The following is a 16,858-nucleotide window of genomic DNA, read 5'->3' on the forward strand; positions in this document are numbered from 1 at the left end:
CCTTAAGAATAAGATATATACTTCTCAGTCTTTCATGCATAATTGACTCTTGCATTAGAAGTCTTTGGAAAAGATACCAATTTTATATCTAGTGAAGCTGATAAATTGTTATCGTGAATCTACCCTGTATGGCAATTCAAATTCAATTTAATATGTGGAACTATTCCCATTTCACTCCCTAAATGAGCGAGATCTAGAAAAGAGATGCTGTTATAATAGAAATGTCAGCTGAACACGGAACATGGAACAATGACAAAATATTGTCATTGAACTTGTTTTTGTTTTCTAAGATTAGCCCATTGAAATATCCGTTTTTGTTTATGACAAAAAAGTTGTTTTTTCCTTGAAAAACCTTAAAAGAAGGATACCTTTTGCTCTCATGGCCTAGTCCAATCTGTCTCAGAAAAGGTAATTTAAAAAAAAAAAAACTTTTAATTTACTTACTGCTTTAAATAAAGGCAAACTGCTCTAGTGTGGGCATCTGGGTGGTACAGTGGATAGAGCAGTAGGCCTGGAGTGGAGCTGAGTCCAAATCTAGCCAGAGACATTTCCTACCTGTGTGACCCTGGGTAAGTCACTTAACTCTGTTTGTCTTACTTTCCTCATCTGTAAGATGAGCTAGAGATGGAAATGGCAAACCACTCCAGCATCTTTGCCAGGAAAACCCCAAATGGGCTCATAAAGAGTTGGACCCAACCAAAACAAGTGAGAAATAAATATTGCTCTAGTAATTTCCACATTTTCAATCACTGTGGGAATCTAAGTGTTTCCATTCTCTATAAACTCGGGAAAAACCATGGCAAATCCTCTTTTCTCAGTCACAGTCCCAAAATCACTTTACATAGTAATTAAAATATTATCAGCCTCACCTTGTACTACTAAACAATCTAGACTCACTGAAAATAAATGCACAGGGGGAAAATTCCTCTCCGTGATAAGCAAACAGCAATTATTATTCCCTGTTATTAAAATGCTCTCACCTAATTGCACAGATACCAGCAGCCAGATTACCTTAAAAGGCTGGATACCAAACAGAGACTTAGTCAGAGTTTTGAACCTTCTGGTCTAATTTATAGCACAGTTTATAGACGGATCCAGTAAATATTTGTGAGAGACAATTAACATAGAGTAAACAATCCAGTCCCTTTGCCTGTGATGAGTAAAAGGGGAAAATATTTAAATAATTATAAATAAAACATCTCTTGAAGAACGTCCCCAAATGAATCATTAGAAAATGGAAACAGCCACGAAAAACTACTAAGCGTTCTGCGTTGCTACATAGATAGTCTTTCAGGCTGGACTATTCCTAAGTGACACTTTTTTTTTAATGAAGAACACACAAAAGAAGCAGGGGGTGGGGGTGGGATGAAGCAATTTTCACTTGGTGATCATTTTACAGGAAACCCAGTCCAGGCCAGCTCTCCCTCACTATTTTTTCTCCGTCTTTCCCAGCAGAAATCGGATTTCCCGGTCTGTCCTCTTTGCTGATCATGACAACATTCCATTGAGTCCCTGTGCTCTAGGCTTTCATCATCGACACCCAGGAACAAAGAGAAGGAGAGCCAACGTCAGGCTATCTCTGAGATTTCTCCCCCTGCCAAAAGACAGAGGCAAAATTCACCAACGCAAATGAACGACTTTGGGAAGTCTTCCTAGCTCGGTTCAGATGCAACTTTGCTGAAGTGTTTCTAAAGGGGGGAAGAGGGGGAACAGTATGTCACTCGTGAAAACTGTTTAGGACAGCTGTTGGAAGAGGAAGCAGGTGGTGAAATCACCCTGAGGGTCTAAGAAATATTAATATTTAAACCTCTCCCATTTCACTAAAGTTCAATAGAGCTTTCTACTGCCTGAAGGAAGAGGGAGCCAGGGAAATCACAAGCCATGAAGTGGGAAAGACCTTCTAATTTGGTTAGAGAGGGGTTTGTTTGTCTGAGTCCCCTTCTCGACAGCCCTCATTTGCTCTTTGCTCACAAAGGGTCTGTGTTAGCATTTCAAAGCTGACTCCTTCTTCCTATTGCATCTCAGAGACATAACATGTCATCAGATCACAGGGATTTGCCAGGTCTGTGATTTGTTTGTCTAGACTTTGGTCATTGAACTATGTTTATTACAAAACATCATGTGAAACAGGCAAGAAATCAAAGCGGTTTCTGGGGCTTCTTCCCTTGCCTTGGCCGCTGATGGCTCTACAAATGGGTTGCCCTACAGAGATTGCGAAGCTAACTTTCATCTTTCGAGTTCCTGCACATTCTTTGAAAGTCTACCTTTCCCATGACCCAGGCTCTGAACACTGGACTAATCCTCTCCTTGCCTTTGACCCAGGGCATGATCTCTAGTCTGTCATAAACCTCAAAATCTCGTGCTCTCGGCTTCTTCAAGTGGACAGAATAATAGCTATGTACTGAGCAGATATCAAAAGCAATCAGGAGTGATTGATAATTGGCACCATAAGGCACCATGAAAGCTTTCAACATCAAAGCAAAAACCGCCTATCACGCAACTATACTATCTTCCAAGGGCACTTAAATACCAACCATTCCTTCCACCTGAGAGTGCAACTTTGAAAAGAGCCCTCCCTGTTTCGTTTTTGAAAACTGCATTAGAACAGGTACGTGGTTAACCTCCAAAGGAAAAACTGATTCACTCCATTTTAATAGGTATGTATCCTGCCTTATATAAAGTTGAAATGTGAAAAATCCAGCTTTGTAGACAAAAAAACACATAAGAGGTAGGGAAGTATATTGTTTCCAAAAGTAGCAAGAAAAAAAAAGTAGCAAGAATTCCTAGTGCCTATGAAAAATCAGAATCATTTGACAGAAATCCAGATGCAACTTCTCAGGATTGCATCTATGGAATAAAGCAAGGTAAGGGATGTTAATAAGAGGATGTTATACTAATGGTCCCTGTTTCTATAGGATGTCCCCTAAGTCTTGCAGTTTTAAGCTACTGAAGTTTAAAGCTGTATATGTCATGTGCATTATAGATTATATACCTGGTTTCCATGCATTTTCTCATCTTTGCTCCTCCTTTCAGCCCTGGAGGTTGAAATTTCAAGAATTATTATTCTCTTTTTACAGATAAAAAAAAATAGAAGTCTTTCCACCTTGTTTAGGATATGATTTTGCTAAAGAGTTTTATTTTGTTTTTTAAGGTGGGAGGGGAATGGAGAAATGGTTACATTGCTCATGAAAACCATTCTGGATGAGTCATTGAAATAGGAAGCAGAAATTGGAGATTAGGGGTAAGAAATCCTGAGTTCAAATAGTCTCTCTATCATATAGCTCCTATATAACCTTGGACAAGTCAGTCCATCTCTTTGGGCCTCAATTTCCCAAGCTGTATAATGAGGAAAATAATAATGAAAATTTAAAAACCAAATAAAATTTTTAAAAAATAAAATGGTGGTGTTCTCAATGACCTCTTAAGATCCCTTCCAAATTTATAATTCCATAAGGTTCAAAAACTAGGATCAGAAGATTTAGAGCTAGAGGGAACCTTAGAGATCATCTCCTCTAACCCCCTCATTTTACAGATGAAGAAACGGAGGCCCAGAGGAGGAAATGACTTACCCAAAGTCACACAGATATTAGCAGAGCCAAGATTTGAACCCAGGTCTTCAAAATCCAGATCCCATGCTGCTATATTATGGTGCCTGCTAGTAAGTGGCAGATCTGGTTGTAAGCTCAGGCCCAGGAATTAATATTCATTCCTATGTAGCACAGCTAGGTGACACAGTGCAGATAGGACCTGCCCTGGAGTCAGGAAGACCTGAGTTCAAATTTGACCTCAGACTAGCTTTGTGACCCTGGGCAAGTCACTTAACCCTGTTTATCTCACTTTCTTCATTTGTCAGATAAGCTAGAGAAGTAAGTGGCAAACTACTCCAGTATCTTTGCCAAGAAAACTCCAAAAGGGGTCATGAAGAATCAGATACACATGAACAGCAATAAAATAACACATTGCCTGTGTTCTAAAACCTGTTCTCAGGGTTGTTCTCACACCTGCTTAAATTCTTGTCGAGTCTAGAGGAAAGAGTTAAGAGACTAGCAAGAAGGTTTAGGCACTATGTCCAAATTTACCATGATTACATTGTACCAGCTTTGGCAACTCATTTAATCAGTGTTTCACTTTGCCCATCTAGATAATTTCAGGGAGGGTGGAGACAGGGTAAGGGTCAATTCTGTGGGAATCTCAAGGTTTTTTTAGTTCCTAGAGGAAACTTTCCCAAAGGTTAAAGAAGAAAGAGGTGAAAAACCAGCCTAAACACTCTCAGAATCTCCTTGGCAACCAGCCTGGTTTGAAACTGCCTCTCTGGGATGACCATGGGTCGGTCTTCTAATGTGTCCTAATGGGTCACCGTAGTTTTCCAGATTCATTCCCCTGGAATAGTTCCAGAAAGTCAGCTACACTCACAGCAAACTTCATGCAAAATCTTCTACAATCTATCGTCTTTTTTCATACTACTGGATTTCATAAACTCAGTGTGCTAATATATAAAGACAAAACCAGACAGTCTTTGCTTTCATATGCCTAACATTCATATGATTTTCATATATTTAGAGGTGGAAGGGACCTTTGGAATCACTTGGTCAAACTTCTCTATGCCCCTTCTGTTCCTACTCTTCAAGTTGTGCATAGTCAAGTTAGTGTCCATCAGTAAGCATTCATTAAACACCTACTGTATGCCAGGCATTGTATTAAGCACAGAAGATACAAAAAAAAAAAGTAATAGATGGTCCCTGCCCTCTAGAAGCTCCCACTTTAATAAGTCTGGAGGAGGCACATAAATATGTACAAATAAATCAGAACAGAACCCTGGGGGATGATCAGAGGGGATGATCAGAAGTATATGCTCTGGTCTCTGCCCTCAAGGAGCTCCCAATTTAATAAAACAAGTAAATATACACAAATAAATTATAGGAAGTAATTAAAAGTGTAAGGGCAGTAAAATTAAGCAGGGTTAGGGAAAAGATGAAATATTAGTTGGAATGTCAAGGAAACCAGGACTTATGAGAAAGAATGCTATTCACATCCAGAGAAATAACTGTGGAAGTAGAAACACGGAAGAAAAACAACTGCTTGATCACATGGGTTGATGGGGATATGATTAGGGATGTAGACTCTAAAAGATCACCCCAGTGCAACTATCAACAACATGGAAATAGGTTTTGATCAATGACACATGTAAAACTCAGTGGAATTGCTTGTTGGCTATGGGAGGGGGTGGGAGGAGAGGAGGGAAAGAACATGAATCATGTAGCCATGGGAAAAGATTCTAAATTAATTAATTAAATAAAATTTTTCAGATCAAGGAAAAAAAATCAAGGGAACCAAGAAGGTCAGTTGGTAGAGTGAAGGGAGAGAGTATTCCAGGGATTGAGGACAGCCACAGAAAATGCTCAGAGTTGAGTGATAAAGCATCTTGTTTGTGGAACAGCCAAGAGAGCCAGTGGCACTAGATGGAAGAATATGTACTGGGAACAAGGTGTAAGAAGACTGAAAGGTAAGAGGGGGCTAAGTAATAAAGGGCTTTGAATGCCAAACATAAGCTTTTTTATACTTGCTCCTGGAGGTAATAGAGGTTTATTGAGAAGAAAGGTGACATGGTCAGGATTACTCTTTAGGAAAACCACCCTGGTGGCTGAATGGAAAATAGTTTGGCATGGGGAGAGGCTTGAGGCAGGCAGATCCATCAGAAGATTATTGCAATAATCCAGGTTTTAGGGAGAAAGATAATGAGTTCTGTTTTGGACATGTTGGATTTAAAATAATGATAATAATAATATTAACAAATTATATGTAATCTACAGGGCTTACAATTGTGCTAAGTGCTTTACAGTTATTATCTCATTTGATCCTCACAGCAACCCTAGAAGGTACATGCTAGTAGAATCTCCATTTTACAAATGAAGAAAATGAAGTAGTCAGAGGTTAAGTGACTGGCCCAGAGTTAGCCAGCTAATAAATGCCTGAGGCGGGATTTGAACTCTTGATCTTCCTGACTCCAGACCTAGCACTGGATCCACTGTGCCACTTACCTAGACATCCAGTTCAAGATGTCTGAAAGGCAGCTGGAGATATGAGATTGGAAATCAGCAGAGAGGTTAAGGCAGGATAGATCAATTTGAGATTCTAAGCATAGAGATGGCAATTAAATCCAGGAGAGCTGATGAGATCACCATATGAAATGGAGAGAAGGAGAAGGGAAGAGGACCCAGAACCAAACCCTGTAGGACACCTAGAGTTTGAGGGCATGACCTGGATGAGAAGATGGCCCAAGGACAAAACCCTGGGATACCAGCAATTAGAAGCTTGATCTGGAGGAAGATTATAGACTGTAGATCTCTAGATTATAAACCCTTTAAAGACAGGTAGAAGGTTGTTTTTCACCTTTGTGGACCCTGTACACACAAAGCAGGTCCTTAGTAATTTTTTTTTGGAACTGAAGTGAATCAAGTCAAATGAATTGAATTGAATTGCAGCAGATTGGAAACTCCATGTGGGCTGAAGCTATTCTTTTTTTTTCATTTTCTCTTTCTATTACTTTGCATACATCATGAGGCAGTGTTATACAACAGAAAAAAAAAACTGGGGGCAGCTAGGTAACCCAATGGATTAAGCACCAGGCAGAACCTGGGTTCAAATTTGGCCTCTTCCTGGGTACCTGACCTTGGGCAAATCACTTAACCTCCTTTGCCTAGCCCTTGCCAGTCTTTTCTCTTAGAATTGATACTAAACCAGCTGTGTGACCCTGGGCAAGTCACTTGACCCCCATTGCCTAGCCCTTACCACTCTTCTGCCTTGGAGCCAATACACAGTATTGACTCCAAGACGGAAGGTAAGGGTTTAAAAAAAAAAGAATTGATACTAAAAATAAACAAACAAATAAATAAATTTTAAAAAACTAATAGTAAGATAAAAGTAAAGGTTTAAGAAAAAAAGAAAAAGGGAAAAAAAAGAATGAGAGTTGACCTACATACCAAGAAGATCTGGGTTCAAGTCTCCTCTCTTAACACATAAGCTGACTTGTTAGTAGTTCACTTAATATCTCAGTAGGCAACTTTCCATAACTCTTAAATTGCATAAATGTTGGTGTTCTGCATTGGTAGAGGGAATTTCCTCATTGGGAGTTCCCTGTATTATCTAAGGTGTATCAGCTGGGTGGCTGCAGAACACTGGGTCTAGAATCATAAAGATTTAGCTTAGAATTCAACTTCAAATACTTGATAGCTGTGAGACTGAGCAAATCATTTAACTTTTATTTGCCTCAGTTTCCTCATCTATAAAATGAGGATTAATAATAGCACTTTCTCAGGGTTGTTGTGAAGATAAAATGAAAAAAGATTTGGAAAGCTTTTAACACAATGGCTGGTACATGGTAGGTGCTAGCACTATCTAAAATTTAGATATTATTATTAATAATCAATGTTTAGCTCTATTTCAGTCCCTATCCTATCTCTTGCATATAGTAGGAGCTTAATAAATGCTTTTTGGATTGTACCGGCCCAAACCCAAATGGGCCTGGCAATTTTTCAGGGGCCATTTGGCTGTTGCAGTCTCAGAGCCCTTAAAGAAACTTGGCTTCAAGGCAAAAATACATCTTATTTATGTCCCAATCAGATGCTACGGAGAGTGGCCAGAAGGAATAATGACTCTATTATCTGTACACAAGAACTACATTTACCCAGATATACCAGGAAGACTCCTCCAGGGTAAGATCTTGGAGCCTTCATCTTCTTTTATACCTTCCCACCACCAGCCCCAGGAGGCCTCGCTGTGGGACAACCGTAGGTACCAAATACCTTTCTCTTGAACCGAATTCACGTGAGCTTTAGAATATCCACATCAGAACAAGAGCAAATATTCATGGCCATCTCAGTCCCCCTGTAACCTTATTTCCTTTGAAGCCGGTAGGGGACAGACATCAGATGGAAGCAGAAAGAAGGGTTCTTTCATTTTTGTTCTTTGACCTCGATCTCTTTATCTTCAGGGGAAATGGATGGATTAAATCCTCCCAGAAAGTACTAGATGATAATTTAACTCTGTAGGCTCACTGAGGCAGGGACATTGTACCCTGGAGTCCATGAATCTCATTTCTAAAAATTTGTTTTTTTAACAGTATTTCAACATAATTTTTTTCCCTTTGTAATTGTATGTATTTTATTTTGTGCATTTAAAGACATTATTTTGAGAATGTTGGTTAATAGGCTTCACCAGACTGATTTCCAAAGGGGATCGTGACACATAAAAATGGTTAAGAAGCCTTAAACAATGGGAACTGACTCTCTGGTACTTCTTTAAACACAAAGGGCCATAATCATTTTTTTATTTTCAGAAAATGTCCTCCCACTATTACCAAGAGTCATTTAAAAACACATTTATAAGACTATCTTCCTCCAAGCTACCAAAAGGGAAAAAAAAATCTCCAATAACAGAATGCCCTAAGAAATAAATTGCCTGCTTTTAGCCTGACGTGGTAACTGGCCTACTGAAGTCATTGAAGTTGCACATCTGGCTGCCCATGTTCTCTTTGAAACAGAGAAAGCCAGTTTTTGATTCAGAGAATAGAATCCTATTCCTTTTCAGCCTAATAAAGGACATGGACATGCTGTTCTCGAACAACCAGGAAAAAGGAAAAGAGGCTCTGAGCCTACTCAGGGTTTCAGAGGTTCAGGTCAATTTTTTTAAAAACCTTACCTTCTGCCTTAGAATCAAGTCTGTGTATTTGTTCTAAGGCAGAGTGGTAAGGGCTAGGCAATGGGGGTAAAGTGACTTGCCCAGGGTCACACAGTTAGGAAATGTCTGACGTCAGAATTGAATCCAGGACCTCCTGTCTCTAGGCCTGTCAAACCCATTTTTAAAAGGCACCCTGATCAAGAAGTAGTTGGCCAAATTGGGAAGAAATTTTCATAACAAAAAACTCTGACAAAGGTCTAATTGCTCAAATTTATAAAAACCTAAACCAATTGTACAAAAAATCAAGCCATTCCTCAATTGATAAATGGGCAAGGGACATGAACAGGCAATTTTCAGTTAAAGAAATGTGATCTTGAGCAAGTCACTTAATTCCCATTGCCTAGCTCTTACTACTCTTCTGTCTTGGAACTAATACTTAATGTTAATTCTAAGATAGGAGGTAAAGGGATTTTTTTTTAAAAGAAAAAGAAATAAAGATGTAATTTTTATCCCACACCAAGTTTATGGGCCATGGATTCCAAATTAAAAACCTCTGCTCTAAATGAATCAAATAAAAAGAAGCAGCACAGGTCTACAGAATCTAGATTTAAGAGAATTCTGTATTGAAACCAAGTGAATGATTGCTTTCTAATTTATCTTTTTTGAAGGGAGAAGAGGAGTAATAATATAAATTTTCCAAAGTCCCATAACTAAGGTAAATCTAGATCAATCTGTTGTCCTTTGCCTTCACATACCAGCGAGAAAATAAATATGATGGCACAAAGACAGAGAGATCTGACACCAAAAATTCATCTGGACTTTATCATTCAAAGAAAGATCACTCAGAGAACAGCAATGCTACTCAAAGATATCCTGAAAGAACAAGCTGTTGCTTTTTTTTTCTATCCCTTAGTGAAAGTAGCAATAAAAGTATTGAAGGGATAAGATGAAGGGCAGGCAGGAAGGAAGTATTGCCGGTTTTTTATTTCTTATTCACCATCTGCAGCCCAAAAAGAAAGAGCTTCTGCCCACCTGTGCCTGTACCAACCTCCTTAGATAAATAGATCAGTCTTCCAATAGATTACTCATGACATCTGTTTTCCCCTCCTTTCAGAAGCCCCCTGAAAAATCTATCTGGATGAATGTGTCAGTGACCCCTTCCCTGCATCAGTCCCCTCAGGTCACTGGGGCTATTGGTGACTGGGACTGACTGATGGGCTCCTTGTTTCCAGAGCAGACACCTCCTGCTCAGTATGCCCCAGGATCCTGCTTTGGGGGGCACAGTGCCCTACGGACTATATCCATTCTGTAGATGCAATAGGCTCCCCTCCCATGTATTGTTGCCTTCATTGGTCTCCACTGTGGTAGAAGCTGTGGAATAAACATCTGCAGATGTCTAGAAGCAAAGTATAGTTCTCAGTTCCCAAAGAAAGTCAATCCCTTCTTTAAGCTTTAAAGAGAAATCTATGCAAAACAATAGAGGAGGAATGCACATCAACTAGTCCCACTCCAGCAATAAGATCATAGAATCTGAGATTTAAAGCTGGAATAAACCTTGGAGGCTAACCCCTTCCTTTTACAGAAAAGACAACTTAGGCTCAGAGAGATTAAGTGACTAATCCAGAGTCATGCCAATAGTTAATATCAGAGATAGGATTTGAACTTCTTGGTTCTAAGTCTAGTACTCTATCAATTATGCCATGCTGCTTCATAGAGCATTGGTTGGATGGTGGTGGTTGTCCATCATACCCAAAGAGGACCAAAATGACATCACCTGTAATATCTTGACTTGCACATGAATTGGATTTAAGTGAGGTGGAGTTGCACAAAGTCATCAGCCTCACTCCCTCTTCCAGAGTCATCAAAGTCCAAAGGCAAAACAAAAGTCAAGACAGCTAGTGATGGCCTGGGATGCAATGGATGGCCGTGGCCTTTTCAATGTCTAAGTAAGCTCTAAGAGCTCCATAGAGCCTGCTTCCTCCACCTTCATGGCCATTGAAATAATTGTTCAGATCTACCCTTTCCCTGGAAGAAGCCTTCAAATGCTTGAGTAGACACCCCTCTAACTCACCAATAGGTCCGAGAATTGATAAACTATTAGAGGTGAAAGAAATTAAAGCTCAACTAATCCAACCAAGAGTAGTCATGTTGACCTATTTCGTGAACTAGAATCCTGCTATTATAATTTTAAAAGCTTTACTAATATTATTTCATTTGATCTTCACAATCCTGTGAGGTAGATGCTATTATTATAAATATTCCCACTTTGTATCTACTGCCCTGCCTGGTTCAATTCCACAAAACAAGATGCTTCCTCCCTACGCACCCCAACTGTCTCATTCCCCGCTACTTTCCTGTCTCCTGTGTACTGTCTCCCCCATTAGATTAGTTCTTGAAGGCAGGACTACCTTTTTATTAACTGTATCCCCAGTGCTTAGCACAGTGATGGGCACATGGTAGGTGCTTAATAAATGGTTATTGAATTGGATTGGATTCTGAAAGCACTGACAATGATGCCTCAGCTGCAGTGCTACCCTGGACCATCCATCTGCCCTCCCAGTTTTCTTCTCCCATTGGTAAATATTTCCTGGAGCTTCCATTTTGGGGCAAGCCCCAGATTGGCCAGCCTTTATTCCCCTCATCCTGGGCTGCTGACTTTTGGGACTTCAAAATTAGGCTTCCAGGTTTATCTATATTTGCCCTTTCTTCCTCCTACCTTTTCAGTTCCCTTTTGTGCATTATCTTGTCCCATTAGAATGTAAGATCCTCAAGGACAAGAATTGTTTTTCTTTTTGCTTGTACTGTATTTGTACTCTGGCATATAATAAGCTCTTAGTAAGTCTTTTGCCTTGACTGACCATGTTAAATGTATTTCTAATTTGGGAAGGAAGGCAATTTGGGGGGAGGGGGATAGGTTTTGGTTTTTGAGATTTTTTTTTTAAGAAGAAGGGTTTTTACATGGTGGACGTGTCATTCAAAGCTAACCTCAGCTAAGAACATAATCTCTAAAATCATTACCTTATATTTTCTAGAAGTTTTTTAGAATTCCCTGATGTCTCTTTTTTCGTACTCAAATAAAACTTTACAATGAATGAAATTCAAAGATTTACAGTGGTCTTCAGTGCCAAAAAAATTGAAGTAGTCCTTGACCTTTCTCTGGTAGCCCAAAGACAAACTGGGCTGGGGGGTTTCACATGAAATTTTCAAGAAGCCTTTCCCTTAGCAGTGCTGAGAGTCCTCCAAGAGTAGCCCATCTCCTAGCGCTGTGCCATTTCCCCTTCCAAGGCCTGGCAGGAACCCAGCAGTGTAAATAAAGGATGCGTATATTTTTAAAGGAAAGCCTTCTTTTGAGTGTGCGACCAGAAGAAAATGTGGAGTTCAGGTCTGCAGAAAGGCCCTGGGGACTCCTGTTCTAGTCAAGCTGGGTGGATCCTGTCTGCCTCTCAACCATCACATCCAAACACAAATACCGCAATAGCAGGCAGCTAGAGCTGGCAGGTTCCTTCCTCTTGTTGAGTGGTAAAAGCTGGGACCTATGCAGTTGTATCTTCTACAAAAATCATTTCTTTTGAAGAAGAAGATCTAATATTGAGAGAGTGTAAGGCTCTAGATAGGAGGAGGAGGGAGGGGAGAAGAACATCTTGAGACAAGGGGATTATGAAATATTCTCAGGCCATCTAGGAATATATACTTTGTGTTAGACAGCATCATACTCATTGTCACAATTACTTGTGTGTGTGTGTGTGTGTCTCAAATCTATGTAGCTCACTCCCCAAAATACACATCCCAACCTTACTCTGAGACATTAAGCAAACCTGGGAAATTCTCAGGGCTGGTTTTCTAAAACAGGCTCTTCTTTATTGTGTAGAGATATTTTGCTGAAGGTGTTATTTCTTAACTCTAACAGGTTCCCATTCCTTTGGGTATCTAAGCCAAAAAGATAAAGCTTTCAGTAAAATACAAAGGCAAGGATTTGCTCATGTGTTCCCTTTGGGAGGGAGCCACAGGGAAGGTGGAAAAGAGAATCCCAAGAAGAATGATAATGCAAGAGCTCCAAGGAGTGGAATGTGAGTCTTCCATTCATACCAAAATTAGTTCATCTTTTCAAAGAAAATTCAGAGTAATAAAATATAACTTGATGAGAAGCCTGCCAATGTTTCTAGTATTTCAAACAAACAAATTTTCAACTTTCCTAATTGTACTTACAGGAACACACACACACATACATATATATTTGTTTATTTATTTATTCATATTTTGGAATTCCAATATGTATACATATATAGGAAAGCTACCTGGAAGAGTGCAAAAAGAACTTGGGTTCAAATCCTACCTGCTCTCCCCTTAGTGGCTCACTGTAGGAGTAAGTGGTATTACCTTTCTGAGCATCACCATCTTCATCTGTAAAATGAAAGTCTTGACGTCATGATCTCTCCATTTCCCTCCAGCTCTCAGTCACTGACCCTATGCATTTTTCATAAGGTTGAAGCGTACCTCTTTAAGTGCCTATTTGAAACCGCACACATACGCACACCTTTCTAAAATTCCCAAGCCTGTTCTCTTAGATACATTATACTCAAGGTGAAATGAAAAGATTTCTAATGCTTGAGGTCAGGAGACTGGTGTTCCAGCCTTGTCTCTGCCACTTTTCTTATCATCTTAGGCAATTCACTTAACCTAGACCTTGGTTCTTTCGTCTGTAAAATGAAGAAATTAGACGAGATGGTCTCTAAAGTCTCTTTCCATGCTGCAATACTGTGATTTTCATTTTATTTTTCCTAGATGGTTCAGCATCATGACACAAGGATACAAGCATTTAAGTATCTACTATGTACCTTACACAGTGTTAAGCACTTTACAAATATCTTATTTTTCCTGTGAGTCTTCCTAGCTGTGTGATCCTGGGCAAATCACTTAACCTCTATTGGCTCCCCTTTGCTGCTTTTCTGTCTTAGAACTGACCCTAAGACAGAATATGATGGTTTAAAATAAAATCTTTTATTCCCCAATAAACTTGAGGGGTAGGTGCTATTATCGTCTCCATATTATTATGTCCATTTTACAGATGAGAAAACTGAAGCAAAGAGAAGACAAGTGACTTGCCCAGGGCCATATAGCTGAAAAATTTCTGAGACCAAATTTAAATCCAGGTCTTTCCAGGTTCAGTACTCTAACCATTACACCTCCCAGCTGCCTCCAAACTGTTCTATAAAGTACTAGGATATACTAGAAAACTTCATTGTAATGTAATGATATAATAATGAAAACTATTACATAATATAATTATATTATTTATTATAACTATATAATATAGTATAATCCATCTAAATATGATATATTAAAATTATATAGAAATATATGAAATATATAATAGGAGCAACATATGATGTATGCTACTGTATATAATTATTAATATAACATACACTATTGTATGTAATTACATATAAGTAATAAGTAATTATAATATATAAGTAATACATAGAATAAAACTATATCGCTATGCAGTGAGACTTAGAGAGACCTCTTGATTTTAAACTAAATAGCCCTAGACTGTTGAGTTGAAAATCTAGAAACCCAACAATAGAACTGGTCTTCTTGCTGGCAATATAATAGCTAAAAACTAATATTGAATTAGGACATATACCAGTCCTGACTCAGCCACTTACTCTGTGTCTGACATTAGACAAGTCATTTAAGTTCTCTGAGCTTCCGTTTCCTAATAAGAGGAATGAGGACCATTAGACTAGATTATCTGTAGGGTCCCACCTAACTTTAAACTCTACCATTATTATTAGGATCACAGGGCTAAATCAAGAGGTCATCCACTATTTTATACCATACATGACTTTCTGAATAACTTTTTTGATCATATCTCCTACAAAATAAACTGCATGGGCTTTATGACATCTATTTGCCCATTTGAACCTTTTCTTTCTTTTGTGTTCCATGTTCCAAAGCATCAGTGTTGTTGGAAATCTAGCCTCGAGCTAAAACAGAGTACCTCTATACTGGAGTTCATCTTCTTGGTACCATATGACCAATTAGATATATCACAAAGAAAATCCATAAAATTGAGACCAAGGACCAAAAACTAGCATTGACTTGATATCCCCCATGTGTCAGATTTTCCATCTGCAAAGCAGATGCTATTTGACACTTATTTCATGGGTCAGATGTTATGACTAAAACACAGTTTCAAAATCTTTGGGAGAAGACTATCTGTAGAAAACAAGCATTACAAAAGGTTGGTATAAATTATTCTAAAAGGTGCCTTGGAAGGCACTAGAATGCAGAGACCACTGTCGACTGAGAAACAATATATTATATTAGGCAAATGTAGCTACAGTAGCTGACATAAGAACTACAGGGAGGTATCTCTATCAACAGCTACATACTAGAATCTAACTCTTGGCATGGATAGCATAGAACACAGTGCCTGAAGTCAGGAAGAGTTCAAATCCAGCCTTAGATACTTTTTAGCTATGTGACCCTGGGTAAGTCACTTAACTCTGTTTACTTCTGTTTCTTCATCTGTAAAATGAGCTGGAGAAGGAAATCACAAACCATTCTAATATCTTGCCCAGAAAACACCAGTTGGGGTCATTGAGAATTGGACATGAATGAAGAGCAAAAACAACAACCTCTTGGCAACTCTCTTACTGAAATATGGGCAATGGCAGCCCTTCCAACAAAGGGAAGTTAGTGTAATAGTAGAGTTAGTCACCATAGAAGGAAAATGATATCATCACAACTCTTCAAGGATCCATAATGTCAGCGTGCATATTCCTCCCAATGATGCTGGTTAAACCCCCTTTATAAATCTTCATGGATGGTCTTCAAACTTTCTCCAACCTAAATAATTCATCCCCCCTACACACAAGGAAGTGTGGAGTCTCTCCAAATTTAGCTAGACTAATTTCCAGACAATAGACCCAGACCCACTGCTGAGCTTATATTTGAGTCTTTCCATCTTGGTAGAACCTTCCAGAACTTGGATTTTTTTCCTGGTAGAAAAGAACCCTGGGTTGCCTCCAGGCACCAGTTAGACATTGGAGGGGAACCTCAGTGACGAACAGTCTTTTTTTGCAGTGAAAATAAAATCTATGTGTGTCTATGTATAAGTATCTAAAGCTATCTGCTTTTGAGAACCCTACAGATAGGAATTTCACAGTGAAACATCTTCACAAAGACAGAGTTTCTTTCTTGACGCCAGAGCAATAGTCACATCCTTGATAGGTAGAAGATGTAAAATACAGGATCATATCATTGTAGAGCCGTAAGGGATCTCAGAGATCATCATATTCCTACTGTTGGCCCATTCAGAGGAGTCCCATTGAGGAGGCCACACTTATTCCAAATTCACAATATTTAAGACATTTTCTTCCGGGTTTGCTTTCAGAACACATTCGTTTGGATGTGACAGGTAGCAAACCTTTATTTTGTGGGAGGAAATTTTACTTTCAGAAAGAGCCAAAAAAATTTTCAGTCAGGCCTGAGAAATAAAGTAGGGGCTTAATCTGACTCATACAGTTTGGGAGAAAAAATGTCAACAACAAACCATGATTCTACTTTATTGAAACAGGTTTTCTTTTATGTGACCATAAACAGATTGAACATCCTTTAATTTGTACTAATTGGTATTTATAGAGTACTTTGACCTCCACAATGACCCTGTGAGGTAGATGTTGTTGTTATCCCCACCTGAACAGATGAGAAAACTGAGACTCAGAGAAATTAAGTGACTGGCCCAGGGTCATACCACTCCTAAGTATCCAAAGTAATACTTGAATGGGTCTGGCATACCACCCTCCAGGCCACACCACATTGACAGAACTATGGATCCTTCCAAGTCTCAATCCACTCACTTGGATGGAAAAATTCTGGATATTTGGCTTTTTAAAATTTATTTACTTTACACTGGCATTTATAGAGTGCTTTAAGGTCACATCCAGGTAGCTAGGTGGTACAGAGACTATAGATAGATCTTGGAGTCAGGAAGACCTGAGTTCAAATCTCACATCAGACACTTAACTATGAACTTAGGCAAATCCCTGCTATGTGCCTCAGTGTCCTCATCTGTAAAATGAGGATAATAATAGCCTCAAAGGGTTGTTATAAGGATCAAATGAGTAAAGAGCTTTGCTAATCTTAAGGATCCTTACGGATCTATCACATCCAAAAC

General features: G+C 39.0%; 1 long non-coding RNA gene across 1 annotated transcript; it reads left to right on the forward strand.

Annotated features, from left to right (window-relative positions):
- Positions 1-1,425: 1,425 nt before the first annotated feature.
- LOC103092272 (uncharacterized) lies at positions 1,426-13,866 on the forward strand. Its single transcript, XR_463879.2, has 3 exons — positions 1,426-2,608; positions 5,307-5,503; positions 7,621-13,866. It is a non-coding gene; the product is annotated as an uncharacterized LOC103092272 (long non-coding RNA).
- Positions 13,867-16,858: the final 2,992 nt, after the last annotated feature.

This window comes from Monodelphis domestica, chromosome 3 (assembly GCF_027887165.1).
Source record: "Monodelphis domestica isolate mMonDom1 chromosome 3, mMonDom1.pri, whole genome shotgun sequence".
NCBI lineage: Eukaryota > Metazoa > Chordata > Mammalia > Didelphimorphia > Didelphidae > Monodelphis > Monodelphis domestica.